Here is a 23,625-nt window from a genome sequence, read left to right as displayed (position 1 = left end):
TTGAAACATTATAGAATTTAATATTGAATTTACAGTAAAATATAATTAGAAAATCATTCAGGATTAAATAATTAATAAAATATTGTTTTCTAAATTTTATAAATTTCCATAAAAATTATTGAAATTATAAATCCATAAATAATTTTAAAAATAATGCCAATATTTATGGAAATAAATTTCCCATAAAATCACTTTTAAAAAAAGACAAAAACAAACCATACAATTTGATACCAGATTTGGATAAGTATCAAAACCGAGCTTCTTATAAAACACCTTACGAGAAAATAGTATAAAAAAATATCCCGTCTCTCGAGAATATGGGTTTTATTTTTCTATTGAATTGACTATCGTACCGAATATTTTGCGCCGGGACTCGTACGGGTCAAACCGTACTCCGAATCGAAAATGTCAAAACATGAAAAATATTCGGAATAATCAGATTAGGTTAGGAAGGAGTTTTCCGAAGAGTTTCGGGTTGTAAAAACGCAAAAAACGGTTGAAGTTGAACAATTCCCGGTTTTTATAAAATAGTTTTATAATTATTCAGAAAATAATTATTAATCCATAAATCTTTATAAAATCATATAACAACCTAAAATTACCAGAAAAATACCAAAATTATCTCTATTTTATTCTAAATAATTAAAAATTAAAATACCCCAATTTTATTATATATAAACATCCAAACATCAATTTCAATTATCAAATAATTCTCCAAAAATTCACATAAAAATCACATAACAATTATTTATTGATAAAAATAATTACGCAATATTTCTCGGATATTACAGTAGAGAGTGTAGCTTATGTTTTAATAAGTTTTGTAACACATTCCTGCATACTACAATACCTTAGAAATCTTAGAAGTTGTAGGATATTCAAAGTCATGTTGACTACTAGATTGTTATGCAAAATAGGTTGGCTAATTTTATATATTAGATGCCTTGTAATTTTGCATAAATTAAATGGAGTTAACTGCTATGGAAGACTTTTAACGGATGATTCTACAAGGCTTCAACGGATGATCCAAGTCACATTCAACGGATGATCTAATGAAGTTTCGACGGATGATCTAACACAGTTTCAACGGATAATCTAGTAAAGTTTCAATGGATGTTCTAATTCAAATTATAGTTGATAGTGACTTGACAGTCGCATGGGTTGATTAGATGCAAATGGAATGTGGCATCCTATTTACAGGTTTTAGAGAACAAAGAAGCATTTCCATTTCCATGTTAACTTGAAGATATTCAAAGATGTTGGATGGAGAAATGAAGAAGCATGTAATTAGACTAAGACACTTTTGTATTATTAGTTTTTCTTTTTATAATGTAACTTGGTTCTATGTAAACCAAGAGTAGCAAGTAGAAAAGGAATTGAGTAAGCAAGCAATAAACTAGAGAAATAGAAAAAGCTGTATCTGTGAAGATTTTCTCTGTTCTTTGTGATTCTACTTGTAAGCAGTTGTGTACAATCTTTGTATCACAGAGTTCTCGAAATATATATATCTCTGGTGGAAAAGTTCAATCCACCAGAAAGTTTTTAAATACTTCTGTTTAATTGCTTTATGTTTGATTACACCAATATTCTCATTCCGCACTTTTGCTTAATCAAACATTGTTATATATATTTGAGATAGAGTACTTCTTGAAATAAAAAAGAAACCAAAATTACATTTACCCCCCTGTAATTCTTTGTTAGATTGTTTGGGAATAATATTGGATTGCTTTGAACTTCAGAAAACACAATATTGTCTTGAAGAATTTGAAACTTCGCATAAAACTCTTTCACGAGCTCTGGATAAATAAAGTCCGGGGGAGACAATAGTGAGACACAACCAACCGCTTCAAACAACTGAACAACGTCAATTTGATTGAGAAGCTCCAAATCACATAACCTTTTCTTCAAAATAGATTTGAAAAACACCTTCGAGCTACTTGGTTTTGTATGCACTGGAGAAGATTCTTGAGAGGCATAACTTGAAACCTCAGATTCAAGCTTATCCACTCGTCGTCGTTTGGAACTAGAAGTCGCAGTGTTAGGGGTTCGATGAGCGGCAGAGCGAGATCGAGTATTATGGGTGTTTTGGCGAGCGATTGAGAGAGAGAACAATGAAGAGTTGGGTGTAAAAATATTAGGTTTAGAGAGATTGGGGATTAGAGATGAGAAAACAAAGTGAGAAAAAAAGGCGTATATAAAGAATGGAATTTGAAGAGATGGAATATGAATAGAATTAGAGAAAGAAGTAAAGAGTGAACTAGAAAAAGAGGATGAACATAAATTCGACATACATGTACGAGAAATGAGCAGAAGAAAAAAGATAAGTCACATCAAAAGATACACACAATCTATTTGCATGCAACTCAGTAAGACACGCAAAATAAGAGAATAAAAATAAAAATAATAATACACACAAACAAATACACTCGCGAACAAAACCGAGAAGAAAGGAAATAAAGTAAAAAAATATGTAACAAGCGAACAACAATACATGGAATTATTATAAATAATAAAATCACATAAAAATTACAACGAACACATACCTAATTCACGATGTATTAAACAAAAACGGTCCTCATCCAAGGGTTTAGTAAATATGTCTGCACGCTGTTTCTCAGTAGATATATAAATGAGCTCAATATTACACTTGGAAACATCATCTCGTAGAAAATAGTGATGAACATCAATATCCTTAGTACGAGAATGCATGCCAGGATTTTTAGAGGTATTAATTGCAGAGGTATTATCTTAATAAATAGGAATATTAGAGTAAGAAATACCAAAATCATGCAAAGTTTGTTGCATCCACAAAATTTGAGCACAGCAACTACCAGCTGCTATGTATTCTCCTTCTGCAGTAGAAAGAGCTACATATGTTTTCTTTTTACTATGCCATGCAACCAAACAATCTCCTAAAAATTCACAAGCACCACTTTTACTTTTTTCTATCAACCTGTGACCCTGCACAGTCACCATCTGAAAATCCAATTAAATCAAAGGAAGAAGAGCTTGGATAAAATAAACCCAAGTTACTCGTACCTTTCAAATATTTAAAAATACGGTTAACGACATTTAAATGAGATTTTTTAGGTTGAGACTGAAAAGGAGCACACAAGCATACACTATACATAATGTCCGGACAAGAGGCAGTTAAATATAAAAGTGATTCGATCATACCTCGAAATTTAGTAATATCTACAGGTGTACCTTGTTCATCTTTAGTGAGCTTAACAGAATTACTCATAGGTGTAGCCTTTGGAGTAACATGTTCAAGAGCAAATCTTTTGAGTAGATCATTGATGTATTTGCCTTGGTGAATAAAAAATCCTACAACAGACTGATTAATTTGCAAACCTAGGAAGTACTATAATTCACCCATTAAACCCATATCAAATTCTTTATGCATGCAGTCAGAAAACCACTTACAAAAAGTTTCATTAGTAGATCCAAACACAATATCATCTACATAAACTTGAAATAATAAAAAATGATCACGTTTATGAAAAATAAAGAGAGTTGGATTGAGATACAATGAATGAATCCATTGTTTACTAGAAACTGACTGAGGAGCTCATACCAACACCAAGGGGACTATCTCAATCCATAAACAGGTTTCTTAAGCCTGTAAACATTGTTAAGATATTTTTCATGAACAAAAGCTGGAGGTTACTTGACAAATACTTCTTCATTTAGATAGCCATTTAGAAAGTTGCTTTTGACGTCCATTTGATAAAATGTGAACTTCTCGTGAGCTGTAAAAGCCATGAGAATACGAATAGCTTCTAGACAGCTACTGGAACATAAGTCTCGTCGTAATTGATTCATTCTTGTTGATTGTATGCAAGTGCTATCAATCGAGCTTTGTTATGAATAATGTCCATCTTCATCCTTTTTGTTCTTGAAAACCCAACGAGTATCAATGATTTTAGTATCCTTGGGAGGTGGGGCGAGTTCCCAAACATCACAACGCTCGAATTGATTTAATTCATCCTGCATTACAACTAACCAGTGTTCATCTACAACAGCTTCTTGAGCATTCTTTGGTTCGAACTCAGTAATAAAAGCACAAAATGTACAAAATTTGTGAAGCCTGCTTCGAGTTGAGATTCCTTGATCTAAATCTGTAAGAAGATTATCTAGAGGATGATTCTTCACTGTTTCGAAAGACTTTGGAAGATGAATATTACTCATTTCTTCTTCATTAGAATTGTCTGCCTGGAAATGAATAAGAGTTATCTCATTTGAATGAGATTGTCTCATTTCCGATTCTGAAGATTTATCCGATAGAGAAGTAGTGAAATCACTTATTTGATTGTCTGGAGTCCTTTGGGAACCAGAAGAATTATCTGAACTATGAGGAGAGTCAGGTGAATTTCCAGAAGACCGAGATGAACTAGGAGAATCTTGACTTCTTGATTTGTATGAAGAAGACTAACTCTTTTGGGAAATAGGCTGTCTCATTTGAAATTGAGACGGTAGATTGTTAGGAATATGTTGTGTACTTGATGATAAGTTAAACAAAACACTTTATAGATTTAATTTAATGATATTCTATCTTTAAACGAATGATCACTTTAACATTCGTTGAAAGGGTAACTTATTTATTAATAAGTTTAGTAGCACATTTCTGCATATTGTAATGCCTTAGAGAACTAGACGTTATAGAATTTTTTAAGTCATGTTGACTACTAGATTGATATGCAAGATAGGTTGACTAATTATAAGTATTAGATGCCTTGTAATCTTGTATAAATGAAATGGAGTTAATTGCTATGAAGATAGTCTCAACGGATGTTCCACAAGGCTTCAACGGATGTTCAACTAAAATTTCAACGGATGATCAACCAGACTTTCAACGGATGATCTAATTGAGTTTCAATGGATGAAAAAATTCAAAGGAACAGTTGATAGTGACTTGAGAGTCACATGCTTTGATTGTATGCAAATGGAATATGGTAGCCTATTTACAGGTTTTAGAGAACAAAGAAGCATTTCCATTTCTATGCTAAACTGAAGATATTCAGAGATACTTGATTGAGAAATGAAGGAGCATAAAATTAGATTAGAAACATTTTATCTTATTTGTTTGTCTTTTTATCATGTAACTTGGTGATATATAAACCAAGTGTAGCAAGTAGAACAGTATCCAAGTTAGTAAGCAATTACCAGAGAAATAGATAAAGCCATATCTGTAAAGAATTTCTCGTTCTTGTAAGTTCAAATTGTAAGCAGCTATGTGCAAATCTTGCATCACAGAGTTCTCAAATGATTATATATCTCTGGTGGAAAAGTTCAATCCACCAAAATGTTTTTAAATACTTGTATTTGATCACTTTGTGTTTGATTTTTTCAATATTTTCATTCCGCACTTAAGCTAAATCAAAAACTGTTATATATTCATAGTAGAACAATTCTTAAAATTGAAAAAGTATCCAGAATTACATTCAATCCCCTTTCTTTAATTCTTTGTTAGATTATTTGGGAACAACAATTGGTATCAGAGCAAGCTCTTGAAGTACAAAGAGTTTAAAGATCACAACAACTAACATGATGAGCAGAAAAGATGTTCGAGTATTCTGGACAAAGACAACTATCACCATTGGAAGGCGAAGATGCACCTGTATCTCCTCTCTCAAGATGAAGAATATGTGGACTGCATTGAGAATGCTCCTCATGTCCCTATGAGAGCTTCTACAGGAAATGAGCCATCCATCCCAAAGCCTAGAACAGAATGGTCTGATCCAGATATTGAGCAAGTTCATAAGGATAAGAAGGCCATGAACATTTTGTTTAATGGTGTTGATGGTGACACGTTTGACAAAATCATAAACTGCAAAACAGCTAAAGAGGTCTGGGATACTATTCAAGTTATATGTGATGGAACTGAGCAAGTAAGGGAAAATAAAATGCAACTCTTGATTCAGAAATATAAGCATTTTCATAGTGAAGAAAGTGAGTCACTCACAGACATTTTCAGTAGATTTCAAAAACTGCTGAATGCTCTAAAGTTGCATGGAAGAGTCTATCAAATAAAGGACTCAAACCTCAAATTCCTTATATCTCTACCAAAGGAATGGAGACCTATGACAGTCTCATTAAGAAATTCTCAAGATTACAAGGAATTTACCTTGGACAGACTGTATGGGATTCTAAAGACTTATGAGATTGAAATAGAGCAAGATGAGAAGATGGAGAAATGAAGAAAAAAGGAGGATCCATTGCATTGGTTGTTGAGAAAGAAAATGAAAAGGAGATAAAGGTTGAAGCTGTTGAATCTGCACCAAATCCTAGAGTTTGTGAAGGCAAGGGAAAATGGCTAGCAGCTGAACATGAAGACCATCTTAGTCAAGGTGACATGGATGACATAGATGAGCATCTGGCTTTTCTATCCAGGAGGTTTGCTAAGCTCAAATTCAAGAAGAATTTTGGAGCATCCAAGCCAAACAGAAACATGGTTGACAAGTCAAAATTCAAATATTTCAAGTGTGGCTTGAGTGGTCATTTTTCCAATGAATGTAGAAATCCTGATATTGATAGAAAGAAGTTTGAGCCAGTGGATTATAAAAAGAAACACTTTGAGTTGCTCAAACAGAAGGAAAGTTCTTTTCTAACTCAAGAAAATAACTAGGCTCCTGATGGACTAGAAGAGGATGAAGATACAAGCTATGTTAATCTAGCACTTATGGCCAAATCAGATGAAATAGAAGTAAGTTCATCCAGTAATCAGGTAATCACCACTAATCTAGCATATTTATCTAAAGCTGAGTGTAATAATGCTATAAATGATATGTCTACTGAATTATATCATATACGTGTTACACTCAAGTCTCTCACTAAAGAAAACACTAAACTTAAAGAGAATAATCTATTTTTAAGTAAAAGAAATAATGTGTTAGAAACTCAATTTATTGAGTTTACAAAACTGAAGATAGAGTGCAAGATTGCCAATGATGAAGTGACTGAATCCATAAAAAGGATATTTTAAGAAAGCAACTTGAATGAGAACATGACGTAATTAAGGCATGGAAATCATCTAGAGATGTCCATGCTCAAATTACTAAAGTTCAAGGTATAGAATCCTTCTGTGATGAAGCCTGGAAAAAGGGCAAGGAGAAACTAGATTCCAATTTGGTAGAAGGACTTTCAACGAATGTGGATTTGACGGATGATGAATGTTATCCGTCGAATGATTATAAGAATTATCCATCAAAAGACAAAGAACCACATCCGTTGAGTAAAAGAAAGCCAGTTAGCAAAGCCAAACTAGCTAAGCTAAATGACAAATATGGATCAGTTTCTAAGAACTTTGTTCCAGGAGAAACAAGTCAAGTGAAAAAGGACAAGAGAGTCAATATAGGGCATCTGTCAATCAAGCAACTGAATGACAGATTGGAGAAGATTGAAGTGAGAGAATATTCTAAAAAGAAAAATAATAGGAATGGGAAAGTAGGAATTAACAAGCATAACAACTACACACCTGACAGATATGCACCTAGAAAAATCTGTGTGAAATGTGGCAGTGTTAATCATTTGTCTTTTAATTGCAAACTTGCTCTGCCTGCTCCCATGTCTGCACCTCCTTCATTTCCAAATATGCCCACAATTCCTGTGAATGTTATGCCTGCACATAATTTGAATGCACAATTTGCTAATATGCCACTTGCACAAAATCCTTACTATGCTGCATTCAATATGTCACAAATACCATTTAGTATGCCTTACTGGAATAACATGTTTGCACAGAATATGCCTTTCCATGTTAACCAGCCTGGCATGATAATTTTGTAATGATGAATGGCTTTAAGGGTTCTACTTAAATGACTAAGGATGAATCTCAGATACCTAAGTCAAAAGAGAACAAGGCTAAGAAACCTAAGAAAAAGGCTAACAAAGCAGGACCCAAGGAAACTTGGGTACCAAAATAAACTTGATTTGATTTTGTTGTGTGCAGGGAAATAGAAAGAATCTTTGGTATTTGGATAATGGGTGCTCAAGGCACATGACTGGAGATGCTACCCTGCTCACTAAGTTCAAAGAGAGAGCTGGCCCAAGTATCACTTTTGGAGATGACAACAAGGGTTATACTATGGGATATGGCTTGATTTCTAAAGACAATATCATTATTGAGGAAGTTGCCCTAGTGGATGGACTCAAGCACAATCTATTGAGTATCAGCCGACTTTGTGATAATGACAACTCAATAACATTCAACTCTGAAGCCTGTGTTGTGACCAACAAGAAAAGCAACAAATTGGTCCTCACTGGAATGAGAAAAGGGAATGTGTATCTAGCTGACTTCAACTCATCAAATGCAATTTCTATTACTTGTTTATTCAGCAAGGCAAGTCAAGATGAAAGTTGGCTATGGCACAAGAAGTTTTCCCATCTTAACTTCATGACAATAAATGAACTATCCAGGAAAGATTTGATAAGAGGCATTCCTCAAGTGGAATTCTCTAAGGATGGATTGTGTGATTCCTGTCAGAAAGGAAAACAGATCAAAGCATCATTCTGAAAAAAGCTTGACTCAACAATTGAAGAACCTTTATAATTACTACACATGGATTTATTTGGACCAGTCAATGTATTGTCTATCTCTAAGAAAAGATACTGCCTAGTAATTGTGGATGATTTCTCAAAGTTCTCTTGGAAATATTTTCTAAAATTCAATGACGAAGCTAGTAAAATCATCATCAATCACATAAGGCAAGTTAACAATCATCCTGATTTCAAAGTTAGAAGAATCAGGAGTGACAATGGAACTGAGTTCAAGAATTCTGTGATGAGATTGTTTTGTGAAGAAAATGGGATCATGCATGAGTTTTCAGCAGCAAGAACCCCACAAAAAAATGGAGTGGTTGAAAGGAAAAATAGATCTCTTATTGAAGCTGCAAGAACAATGCTAGAAAGTCAAAGTTTCAAACATTATTTTGTGCAGAAGTTGTAAATACTGCATGCTACACTCAGAATATTTCTTTGGTTAATCAAGCAAAATGCATGATACCCTACCAATTATTCAAGAACAGGAAGCCAACATTAAACTTTTTTCATGTCTTTGGCTGTAAATGCTATATCTTAAGGAATTAAACTGATCAGCATGGAAAGTTTGATGCCAAAGCAGATGAAGGAATTTTCGTTGGGTATGCAGTTGGAAAAGCATATAAAGTCTACAATCTCAGAACCAACATTGTTATGGAATATGTACATGTTGTGTTTGATGATAGAAAGATTGAAGGACTGCAATATGGAGATTTCCATGAAAGCCTCAATGTGACGGACCCACACTACTAACTAGCAGAAATATGCATAATATTAATTAAACAGTAAAGTACTACAAAAGATAGAATATTAAGGCTACAACCCTTAACCACAATCCCCGAATACACAAGAATGAGTTAACATCTTTATTATTACAGACCAAAAATATCTTAAGTCAAATTTCTACCAAATTTTAAACCCAAAGTTATAATCCTTAGGGAACTACTAGATCCCTACATGCTCCAACATCTGACGGTAGGCATATCCCGAGTCTCCAGAAGTCTTACGTGCAGTTTGCTTGAAACGAACCATCTTCGAATTTCACTGAAAAGATAACATCAATAATAATATTAATGAGCAAAACGCTCAGCAAATGAATAACAGTGAATAATAATGCATCATATATTCATTAAAATGATAACAGAAGATAATCGATAACAAGATATCTCAAATAAAAGATCAAGTTTTTAGTAAGTGAATGGAATTGGAAATCACACAGTGGTATGAGCAATGAGGGTTAATCAGCCCACATCAAAACTCTGAACCAGATAACCAGTGATTCACAACTATTGAGGATCCTCGGCACACATTGGCAAAATAAAACCATCAGGCTCCCTGCTACTGATATTTTTAACAATGACTGGCGCCTCAGTCTTACCAGAACATACCATCCAATTCCTTTTAATCAATTAATTTTAATTTCAAAGGGTTCTTGATCAAGGACAAGATAACAAGGGTTGGTATTGTCAAGGATCAAGTGACAAGTTTTTAAAAAGAGGGAATGTTATTAAGATCAGGGTTCCCAAAAGAAATAATTCAAATTTATGATGGGTTTAGGGTTGTCATGATATATTAAGGGACTTTTGTAGGGTATCCATGAGGGTATGAGGTAATATGTGATGAAACAGGGTCAATTCAAGTATGAAAGCGATTAACTAAATCAAGGTCAAATAATTGGGTGATGTCGGGGTTTAATTAATCTTATTAAAACTGTGGTCATGCATTCACAGGGTAATTAATCACAGGAACAAGATTATAAAGATAAATTGAGAGTTCACTTGCCTGGACTATGCTTACTGAGCTCTTGAATGGAATTATCTATGGGCTCCTTTCCTGGCCTCTTACTTGAACCTATAATAAATAATATCCTCATTATAACTCTTGCTAACTACCCTTTTGCGTATACTATAAATACATATATATACACATATACACATATATATACTCCTAATTTCTACTAATTACAAGTAATATATGTATCACATAACCCACATAAAACATAGCAAGAAATGACATGACAATTTTATCACTTAATTAATAATGCACATCTAGACTCTATTTACGACCTTAGTCACTTAAGCAATTAATCATATAACATATAATTGTCATGACAAATACTCATAATCCTCCTTTACAGACCTCAACTCAACCTAAATTTGGTAAGGCACACTTATGCCTCACTACAAATGACTCACAAATGCAATGCACACTATTTGACTTATCGAATGCACACATTGGCACCAATTGTCTTCCTTGGAAAAAATATGAAGTTCTACCTTGGGTCTTTGCTATATTCTGACTCCTATGACTTTAATCTAACTTTAGCAATTGTTTTGACATCAAGGCCTCACTTGAAAGACACACAAATGCAATGCACCTTTCTAAAATTTCCAAAGACAACTCTAATGGCGACTCTCGGGTGTTTTGGTAGAAATAAGGTATCTCCACCTTGGGCCTTCACTACAAACCAACTCTAAAAGTTTATTAAGACTCTAAACTGACTCTCAAAGTTGGAGTGACTCAAAGGCCTCACTCAGGCCTCTCTAGGCCTTAAGTGGAAGTTGACACAAAACTACCTTCCCTGATTTCCAAAATGCCCTAATTTTCAACTTAAAATTCATTTATCTAGTTCATTTATTGATATTAAAGGCTTTTTAAGCTTTCTAAGACTTTATTATACCTCTTTAGACCAAGGTCCCATGAAGGCCTAACCTATGACATGATGATAATCAACCAAAAGTATAGTTTACCCAAATCTGCCCAGTTCTGAATTGCTCTCGGGTTTGTGTGTGTGTGCCTAACCAAATGCAAGTTTTTATGCAATCTAAAGCCACTGGACTCAAGTATGAACCAAGTCCTAACTCCCTTGAGCTCAGGCCTACCAAGGCCTTGCTAACACTTACCTAAAATGACCTAAACTTCTAGTACAAAAATCTGCCCATCTAAGATCAATGTGACTCCTTCCACCTTAACTCCCTTCATTACACCAAAACCAAATAACAATCGACAACCAACCAAGGCAAGCCCTAACATACACTAATACCTACTGAATAACAATATTTAAGGCTCATTTTCAATTTATTTAGCATGAAGATCACTTTTAAAAACAAGTAAAGTAACACATCACATGGCAAGCCATCACATAGCATTTTTAAGCAAAAATTCGAAGTAAACATGCATGGTAACTTCATGAAACCTACTGAACTTAAGCTCATATCATCATTTATAATCTAAACTAGCATTTTATCAAAGGAAACATGGCATGTAACTCACAAAAATCATGTATCGGGAGGTTAAAAGAACAACTATAATAGCAATATCATGACTTCGAGTTGTTAAGCAAAAATTCGAACTATATTATCAAAGTAATCACTTGAAATCTACTTGTTAGGCATAAAACACGCGCTAATAATTCATGCAAGTATACGCGTTCGCAAGTAATATAGAATAAATTCTAGTTCGTTCCCACAGAGACTCAGACTAGTTATGTTCAATTAACACTTACTCACCAATGTATGATTACTTCTCAATGTCAAGATAATAACACTTAGATTTGATTAACTAATTATTAACTACAATTAACTACGAGAATTAAACACTTAATTGACACTTGAATTAACAATATTAAACACATATGAGATCATAACTTCATTACTACTTCCTTCAATAGTTAACGTTATTACCCTTAGCATGTAACGGTGATGATATTAATCGAACAACACGAAACTGATAAAAGCCAACTTTCGTTGTACTAATACCATTCTACCAAACATCCACAATTAAGATAGAAGTTGAATAGGCATCAATTATGTTGAGACCCTATATGTTTACAGAATTTGATAACATAACGATTTAAGCACAAGTTATTCTTTATGATTACACAGGGCAAGTAAAACGGTTAGAGTTACCCACTAATCATGCATACACATACATGAACCTATGCTAGCATGACAAGTTCTAAACCTCGAGATCCATCGTCGCTTCATAGGAGATTAACAGATTATCTTATATGTTCATGACGTACATAAGATGAATAAGCACAACCTATGCTAGATATCATACAATCATCACACACTAAGGTATTAAACAACTAACTAAAGAAATCCATAGTAAATCCGTTATGACCCCATGATCACGATTAGGCCATGATAAAACTCATCATCACCATGGGTTCATATGAAAACATGATAATAACACACAATATAAACTAATAAAAATACTTATTAAAACCACAATACGTCACAAGAGTAATAAGGTTCAAAGTAAAGAAAACTAGCATCCACTGATACAATGAATAAAAGAATCACAAGAAAATGTATGCTTCCTCTTCTTCGTTGTGATGTACTAAAATGGTCTTCTTCCTTCTCTCCTTGCTCCTTGCTTGATACCATCTTTTTTGTGAAACGTCTCTGAGAACTACTTATATAGAAGCCCACAAGAACCAGCCGTCTCAGAAGTCCATCAGAATAAGGATTTATAAAAATCAGAATTAATTTTCTCGCCCCTGAGCGGCCGCCCCATATTCCTGAGCGGGCGCCCAAGCTCCCAAACGGCCGCCCAACATCCTGAGCGGGCGCCCAAGCACCTCTGGAAAATTCTGAATTCTGCTCCTGATTTTGCTGCGTTCTTCCCCCAACTTTCCACAACCAATGCCAAGCACTTCCCTAGGCTTATTTCTGATAAATTCTTCCTACAAACGCAAGTTATACCCTGAAATGCAAAAACACTAGAAAAATGCATCAAATACACAATATACCTGATTTCAAGACATCAATTCAAGCCATTATAAGACGTTCTAAGTGGTATAAAATTCCACTTACCACTACTGAATATAATCACTTATAATCATGGAATATTTCATCTAGCATTTTATAACCAAAAACCACAGCATGCATCTTATAACGCCCTCCAGACCCGGGGTATAAGTCTTGGGGTTACTAGCTAATCACCAAACCTGTACAATCTGATTAACAAATAACAAATAAATGAATCTAAACCCCTTTAACACTAACCAGGATCTTTTTAGGTTGAAGTATGAAAACAAGAACCATTAACTACTTTATTACAAACCAAATTCAAAATCTAAAAAACTCTCTTTATTACAAACCATTGTCTAACTAGTGTTAAACTAATTTCATCTTTTATTCAAACACACACACTAACTATCTACACTCCACCTGTTCGGGAAACTCAAAGCTTTCTTCCTAGATTGGGATCAACACCTTGGGTATGAGAGGATCCCGAGACTTGACCCGCTTCTTTACCACTCGAGTCCTGATGAGTTTCATATTCCTTCTTAACTGAAAATAATAAGGTGAATAACAACAAAAAGAGTTAGCCAACAATTACTCAACAAGTCCGCAAAATATAAATAGTGTTAAAGCAGTATAAATGAATCGGTAACCTAGGTATATCTGCAAAGATATAACCCCACAAGAATAGAAAGAAGGCCATTACTGGTGAGTACAAATGAACTAAACTGGACGCAAGTTCGCATCTATACCCTGCTGATCAGCCAGGATACAGTGCAGATCAATATCCCGCTATATAGATCTTGTTGGGCACCCAGGCACTACGACCCATCTCAAGGATCCGGTTATGTCCCGGTCCTTAGGATTAAGTAAATTTAATCTCCAAAAGTATCATTATCCAGTCCATGGAGTAGCAACCGGAACAATCGGTATGTTTTGATATATTCTAATCACAAGAATATATCAATATATGTGATTAAGAATTAGAATATGAACAATGAATTCAAATGAAAAGGAGAAATCAAGAATCAAAATGAAATATGAACAAAGGAATCAAAAGAGTGCAAGCGTGATAAATATCTGATGAAATATCACTATTCTGAAATTAGAATAGGGGAAAAACTTGCCTTCTGCGCGACTCACTACAATTATGTCTCCTTCGTCTATCACCGACTCAACCTGCCTTGCTGACTTAGCTTTTGTTAGAGAAATAGACTGGATTAATCATTTCGTACTTCAATTGCATCTTGAACTGACTTCACATCGTTCTTATTGTCTACCCATGCACTTATGACTGACTCGTATATTATATATTAATAAGTAAGACTGGATTAACCATATAATACACATAAGCACATAAGCACATAATCATTTTTAGAGTTAAAATAATTTTTAGAATCAAAATTGACTCGCTGATCACTCAACTAATCATTATCTAACTCGTTTCCTATTTTTCAGAATTTTTCGGACTTGTATCGACATGCAATTCGACTGATAATCAAACAAATAACAAAGTCAACTAATTTCTAGAAGAAATTAGGCTTTAATATTATTTTTAATGAAAAGAATTCTTTTTTTCTGAGTCAAAGGGCTTTTGTTTCGTTCGAATCGGACTAACGGTCTAATTAATATCAATTAAATACAGATAAATCAGTTTATTATTTCAATATAAATAATTATTACTAATTTTTAAACCCTAAAATAATTTTTAAATAATTATTTAAAAAAAAATCAGAACTAAAAATGGTTTTTCTATCATTTTTGGAATTAAAATGAATTTATTATGATTTATTGAAAATTATTTTATTAATTATCAAAATAATTAATCATTTTTAAGGAATTAATAGTTAATCAATAAATAATAAATAATAAATAATTTAGAAAATAATTAAAACTGATTTTTAGAAAATATTTTAGAATTATTTATAATATAAATCAATTAATTAAATAATTAATTAATCAATTTATAAAATAAATAAAACTGATTTTTTTTAAAATTAATAAAAATAAAAATAAAACAAAATTCCAGAAACACTTGTTAGAATCCAGACATCTGACAATTCAGATCAAAACCAGGTTAACCAAACGGGTCAACCGGGTCACAATCCGGGTCATGAAGAACATGACCGAATTATTTCCAGAATCCGGCGACTTCACCGGATTCCGGTGAGTCTAAAACAGTCCCAAATCAACACCGTTTGGTACGGTTTATGAGTGCTTTTCATTGCAAATCACATCAACAACTCAGTCCAACAATCCGTTCATCAAAATCATCCATGCAACAACTTCTCCGACCAAAAACGACATGAACTCAGGCCAACATACGAAATCACTCATCTGTACATGATACTCGATGATTTATAGTGTAAAAAAAGCTAAGAACATGTATAATCAAAGCCCTAACAATTCAGGAACCAAATATTCACCAAAATCACGAAGCTAGGTTTTGAAAATTGAACATAAACCCTAGTAATCGAATATTACTATCTAGACATCTTTCATTCAATTAAACACCATGAATCGACTGTAAATCATCAAACAAAGCTATATCAATAATCAAAATATCATAATAACCCTAGAATCAAAAAGTCCTAATTCGAACATAAACCCTAGAAATTGAAAATAAAAAATGATGCATTAAATCATGAAATTGAAGCTAGAAACAGAAAAAACAGATCAAAACCTTTGATTTGGGTACTGGAATCACTTGATTTGATGCTGTAATCTGGTCGAAATCACCGGTTTAATTCTCGACCCGACCCTGTTCTTCCCGACCCGATTTGCAGAGAATTTTATAATTTTCTGATTTTTAATTACTTAATTAATAATAATTAAATAAAAAATAGGCTATTTATAGTAGTGAAATTAATACTCCTAAATAAAATTAAGGCCCTAATTCTACACTTTTTAAAATTAATAGGCCCCTAATTTTATAATTTTTGAATATTAAAATTTAATTTATAAATATTTTATATATACAATATATATGCCAAAATTTCCCAAAAATTATGAATAATACAAAAATACAAAGAAATGGTATAAATGAAAGTCCTAAAATTTTATAAAAATAAAATGTGTTTTGTGTGGTTTTTAACACCCAATGCGACCCAGAAAAGTCATTTTTCGCAAAATGAGAAAATTTATAAAATGCCTAGATGTTCAGAATAATGCGATGGTAAAAGCCCTTTGATGAAAAATAAGGCCCATTGCTTTTTTTGAAATATCTGCTTTAAAATCATGATTCGGGTCATAAAACTTTTAAAATGAAAGCTATAAATGAAAAATAAAATATTTGAAAAATATCTTAAAAAAATACCACGACGTCACAGAATGCACATAACACATAGCAATTAGGGTTTGACAGTTAATTCCACATAAATGACACATTATTTACACACATAATTTATTATAAATATGATATAATACAGATGTAAATTTCCCAGACGTTACATCCTTCCCCCCTTAATAAGATTTTGTCCTCAGAATCTTATCATGAAAACAAATGAGGATATTTCTCTAACATTTCACTCTCAAGTTCCCAGGTTGATTCTTCAACCATAGGGTTTGTCCACAATACTCGCACTAAAGACACAAACTTATTTCTCAACACTTTCTCTTGCCGATCTAAAATTCTTATCGGCTGTTCTACAAAAGACAAATCAGGTTGGATATCTACCGGTTCATACTCTATTACATGCCTAGAATCAGGATTATATTGCTTAAACATCGACATGTGAAACACATTGTGAATATGTTGCATATGAGGTGGTAAAGCTAATTTGTACATAATTTTTCCTACTTTCTTGAAAATTTCAAATTGCCCGACGTATTGTGGCTTCAATTTACCCTTGTTGCCAAATCTGGTTAATCCTTTCCATGGCGATATTTTGAGTAACACGGGTTCTCCTTCCTGGTAGACCATATCCTTCCTTGCTTGATCTGCATATTTGCGTTGTCTATTTTATGCTGCATCCAATCACTTTCGAATAGGTTCTATCTTTTCTTTAGTCTATTGGATTAATTCTGGACCCAAAATCTTGCGTTCTCCAACTTCATCCCAATATACTGGTGATCTGCATTTTCTTCCATATAACGCTTCTTACGGTGGCATTCCAATGCTTGCGTGATAGCTGTTGTTGTAAGAAAATTCTACCAAAGGTAGATGCTCATCCCTACTGCCTTCGAAGTCAATCGCACAAACTCGTAGCATGTCTTCGATTGTTTGGATAGTCCTTTCACTTTGCCCATCGGTTTGCGGATGATAAGCGGTACTCATGTTTAATTTAGTTCCAAGGAATTCTTGAAATTGTCTCCAAAATCTTGAATTGAATCGGGGATCTCGATCAGACACGATAGATATTGGAACTCCATGTCGCATCACAATTTTCTTGAGATACAAGTGCACTAGCTTGTCAAGCGAAAATCTTTCATTAATTGGTATAAAATGTGCCGACTTTGTTAGTCTATCAATGATTACCCATATCGCGTCATGATTTGCTTTAGTCCTTGGAAGTCCTACCATAAAATCCATCACTAGATGTTCCCATTTCCATTCTGGAATATCCAATGGTTGCAGTAATCCACTCGGACGTTGATGTTCTGTTTTAACTCGCTGGCATGTGTAGCATTTACTTACCCATTCGGCTATCTATTTTTTCATATTTGGCCACCAAAAGTTTTCCTTCAAATTGCGGTACATTTTTGTACTTCTTGGATGAATGGAATACTTCGAACTGTGCGCATCTCGCAATATTTCTTCTTCCAGTTCTGCTACGTTGGGGATCCAGATTCTTGATGCGAAGCGTAAAATTCCTTTGTTATCCTTCTGGGTTGTAATTCCTTCTCCCGTTAAGTCGTCATCTTGACTCATCACTTCTTCTTGACAACGGCAAATCTTCTCTAGTAATTCCGGTTAAAAAGTCATAGCATAGATAACTTCAGTAAATTCATTGGGAACACGAATTTCAATTTCCAACTTGTCAAATTCCTTGGCTAATTCTTCACATAAAGTTAACAGATTCAATCTCTCTTTCCGGCTCAGTGCATCTGCCACAACATTCGCTTTTCCTGGATGATAAGTGATCGTAACATCGTAATCTTTAATCAACTCTAGCCATCGGCGTTGCTATTTTCGCAAAATCTTTGACAAATCTTCTATAGTATCCTTCCAATCCCAAAAAACTTCGAACATCTGTCGGTGTATTCGGCCTTTCCCAACTCAACACAGCTTCAATCTTCGCTGGATCGACTTGAATGCCTTCTCTACTGATTATGTGCCCTAAAAATTGTACTTCAACCAGAATTCACATTTCGAGAATTTCGCGTACAGTTGCTCCTTTCTCAGAATTTCCAAAGCTATCCTTAAGTGCTCAACAGGCTCTTCTTCCATCTTTGAGTAAATCAAGATGTCGTCGATATATACAATCACGAATTTATCCAAGTACCTTTTGAATACCCTGTTTATCAGATGCATGAATGCTGCTGGCGCGTTGGTCAAACCGAATACCATTACAAGAAACTCATCCATACCTAGTACGGAATGCAGTCTTGGGAATATCTTCAGCTTTAATCTTTAATTGATGATAGCCCGATCGCAAATCTATCTTCAAAAACCATGCGGCTCCTTTTAGCTGATCGAACAAGTCATCGATTCTCGGTAACGGATACTTATTCTTAATAGTGAGCTTATTCAATTCCTGATAATCAATGCATAATCGCATGCTGTCAACTTTCTTCTTTACGAACAATACTGGTGCGCCCCATGGAGATACACTGGGTCTTATGATGCCTCGATCTAAAAGATCTTGCAATTGCGTTGATAATTCTTTCATCTCAACTGGTGTCATTTGATACAGAGCTTTCGAAACTGATTCTGTACCTGACGCTAGATCAATCATAAATTCAATTTCTCAATCTGGCGATAACCCTGAAAGCTCGTTTGGAAAGACGTTAGGAAATTCACATACAACTGGAATGTCTTCTATTTTGGGACTTTTTTTTCAGTATCTAACACGTAAGCTATGTGCATCTCACATCCCTGTCGAAGTAATCGTTTGGTCTGCATTACTGTCAGAAATTTCTTTTGCTATTTTTTGCCTTTGAATATTACCGTTGCATTTTCCGCAGTTCGTTATTTTACTTTCTTGTACGCACAATCGATCTGAGCATTATGACAAGCTAACCAATCCATTCCCAAAATAACGTCAAACTCTCCTAACTTAAAAGAAATCAAGTGTACGTAGAAATGATGTCCGTCTATTTCGATATCGCACGCAGGACACACTCGATTTACTGGAACTTGGTCGTCATTCGTTAATTTTATAATTAACATCTCGCCCAACCATTCAATTTCGTAATGTAACTTATCAAGGAATTCTTCAGAAATAAATGAACGAGTAGCTCCAGAATCAATTAATACTTTTGAATCTACGAAATTCACCAAAAGCGTACCTGCAATTACACTAGGACTCTGCACTACTTCTTTCATTGTCATGTTAAAAGTTCTTGCTCTGGGTTGATTAGGCGGCGGTGGAGGAGGTAATGCCAATATTTTTGGAATACTAGCTGTCATTACTGGTCCTTTGCAATTCCTAGCGATATGCTCTTTCTTTCCACACTGGTAGCAAGTAATTTCTGCTATTTTTCTCGTTGGACATTCGTAAGAATAGTGCACTTTCTGCTTACATTTGAAACACGTCATATCTGCTTTGATACAAAAACTACAACTTGTCCACGGATCTATGGTCGTAATCCTTCTTGAAACCTTTGGACTCATTTTTCTTCAGTATCAACTTGTTCTGGAACGAACCTAGCCAATTCAGTAAATTTAGCTTCATACTCTGTCACAGACATACTTCCCTGTTTTAATTCCAAAAACTTAATCTGCATTTGGTTTCTCACATAGCGAGGAAAATGTTTCTCTAAGAACAGCTCTTTAAACCTATCACATGCCATAACATCTCCACCTTCTAAAGCCTTCTTAGATTCCCACCAATAATTCACTTCTCCTTTTAACAAATAACTAGCAAAGTCAGTCTTTTGGTCTTCACCTACCTTCACTAGCGCAAATGCTTTCTCTATTTTTTTCAACCATGTGGTAGCCTTAATAGGATCTGCTGACCCATCATACTTTGAAGGTTTAACTGACTGAAACTGTTTGAAAGTAACAATAGGTATAGCTGGTGGTATCTCGGGTTCAGGACGAGGTGGCTATTGTAACATTTGTCGTTGAATCTGCTACTGCTGTTGCTGCATCTGTTGCTGCATCATTACCATCTGTTGTTGCATCAGATGGAACATTTTGTTCATGGTATCATTGGTCTGTTCTTCAGAATTGCTGTTGGAAGTCTCAGTCCTAGTCTTTCTCTTGGGTGCCATTTGCTGATAATAAAACAAGTGATGTCTTTTTAACAGTTTATTAAACAATTGACAGTAAGTAAGAAAACAATTTATCTTGTTATTAACAAAATTTAGATAATAGTTTGGAAAAAGAAAAATAGTTTGCTTAATATAAAAACAGGAAATATAAATAGTTAAATAAAATGTTTGTTCTTTTCTTTTTTTTGGACAAAATTTAAAGTACGAAAAGCTATAAAACAATAAAGTAAAGGTATATGCTGTAAAACTATAAAGACTGAAATTTAAATAAAAGAAATTTAAAAAGTTCATTTTATATATGACACCAGCCTCAGGTGTAAGTGCTTGGTACAAAAAGTCTCGCTCTGCAGGTCATAACTGCGGCTACAAGTCAAACTAACTACTAGAAGTCAAACTACTACTACACACATACACACTACTCACTATATCATACTAGGCTGTATCTATGTACATCTGTCCTCTGAAGTCAACCTCTCAGAACCCTGGAGGAATACGCCTCAGCTCATCTCTAAGTATCTGAACTAATGCCTGCGTTAAACGGAAAATCATGTAAAACTTTGCAAAAGAAGGCGACCCCTCATGTGTCAAATCATCCAACTCCCAGGTAGCACTCATCATCGTAGACTGTAACCTCTACCTCATCATATAATCTGGCTGTAAGGCAGCTAACGGTCCTCAGTCTCTCTGATCAAACAAATGCATAATCTCCCTACACTGAGCTCTCCAATACTCAATGTTCTCTCTCATAACCCTGTACTCATGATACGGTACCATATGTGGTTGTGCAACCTGACCCACTGACTCCTGCGACGGAATCCTCGGCATCCCTACACCCTAATGTGGTAACCCCAACTGTAAATCCACATCATGCTCACCCATTCCCTCCTCAGTCTCTCTGATCAAACAAATGCATAATCTCCCTACACTGAGCTCTCCAATACTCAATGTTCTCTCTCATAACCCTGTACTCATGATACGGTACCATATGTGGTTGTGCAACCTGACCCACTGACTCCTGCGACGGAATCCTCGGCATCCCTACACCCTAATGTGGTAACCCCAACTGTAAATCCACATCATGCTCACCCATTCCCTCAACAAGTAACCCCAACTGTAAATCCACATCATGCTCACCCATTCCCTCCTCAGTCTCTCTGATCAAACAAATGCATAATCTCCCTACACTGAGCTCTCCAATACTCAATGTTCTCTCTCATAACCCTGTACTCATGATACGGTACCATATGTGGTTGTGCAACCTGACCCACTGACTCCTGCGACGGAATCCTCGGCAATGGTGGTGGAGGTGGAAGAGGAGGAAACATGAACTCAGATACTGGTGGCACAATTGGTGCGACTAGCCCGGTAACTGTCCTCTCAGAAGAAGCCGAATAACCTGACGAAGCCATCTGATAATATACCAAAGAAAGAAGAAAGGTCACTAAATCATTCCTAGAAGTAATACCTTTCTATCCTAATCTTATCTAAGTCTTAACAATATTCTTCCTATTTGACTATTCCTATCTTATATGATCTTCCTATCTTATCTTAACACTAATGTTCTTATTTTCAGGGACCAAACCTACAGCTCTGATGCCAAACCTGTAACGCCCTCCAGACCCGGGGTATAAGTCTGGGGGTTACTAGCTAATCACCAAACCTGTACAATATGATTAATAAATAATAAATAAATGAATCTAAACCCCTTTAACACTAACCATGATCTTTTTAGGTTGAAGTATGAAAATAAAAACCACTAACTACTTTATTATAAACCAAATTCAAAATCTTATAAACACTCTTTATTACAAACCATTGTCTCACCAGTTTTAAACTAATTTCATCTTTTATTCAAACACACACACTAACTATCTACACTCCACCTGTTCGGGCAACTCAAAGCTTTCTTCCTGGATTGGGATCAACACCTTGGGTATGAGAGGATCCCGAGGCTTGACCCGCTTCTTTACCACTCGAGTCCTGATGGGTTTCATATTCCTTCTTAACTGAAAATAATAAGGTGGATAACAACAAAAAGAGTGAGCCAGAAATTGCTCAACAAGTCCGCAAAATATAAACAGTGTTAAAGCAGTATAAATGAATCGGTAACCTGGGTATATCTGCAAAGATATAACCCCGCGAGAATAGAAAGAAGGCCATTACTGGCGAGTACAAATGAACTAAACTGAACACAAGTTCGCATCTATACCCTGTTGATCAGCCAGGATACGACGCAGATCTATATCCCACTATATAGATCCCGTCGGGCACCCAGGCACTATGGCCCATCTCAAGGATCCGGTTATGTCCCGGTCGTTAGGATTAAGTAAACTTAATCCCCAAAAGTATCACTATTCAGTCCATGGAGTAGCAACCGAAACAATCGGTATGTTTTGATATATTCTAATCACCAGAATATATCAATATCTGTGAGTAACAATTGGAATATGAACAATGAATTCAAATGAAAAGGAGAAATCAAGAATCAAAATGAAATATGAACAAAGGAAATAAAAGAGTGCAAGCGTGATAAGAATCTGATGAAATATCACTATTCTGAAATTAGAATAGGGGAAAAACTTGCATTCTGGGTGACTCAATGCAATTATGTCACTTTCGTCTATCACCGACTCAACCTGCCTTGCTGGCTTAGCTTCTGTTAGAGAAATAAACTGAATTAGTCATTTCATACTTTAATTGCGTCTTGAACCGACTTCACATCGTTCCTATTGTCTACCCATGCGCTTATGACTGACTCGTATATTATATATTAATAAGTAAGACTCGATTAACCATATAATACACATAAGCACATAAGCACATAATCATTTTTATAGTTAAAATAATTTTTAGAATCAAAATCGACTCGTTGATCGCTCAACTGATCATTATCTGACTCGTTTCCTATTTTTCGGAATTTTCGGACTTGTATCGGCACGCAATTCGACTGATAATCAAA

The sequence above is a fragment of the Apium graveolens genome, chromosome 4, assembly GCF_009905375.1.
Source record: "Apium graveolens cultivar Ventura chromosome 4, ASM990537v1, whole genome shotgun sequence".
In the NCBI taxonomy this organism is placed as follows: domain Eukaryota; kingdom Viridiplantae; phylum Streptophyta; class Magnoliopsida; order Apiales; family Apiaceae; genus Apium; species Apium graveolens.
This window is presented reverse-complemented; position numbering follows the sequence as displayed.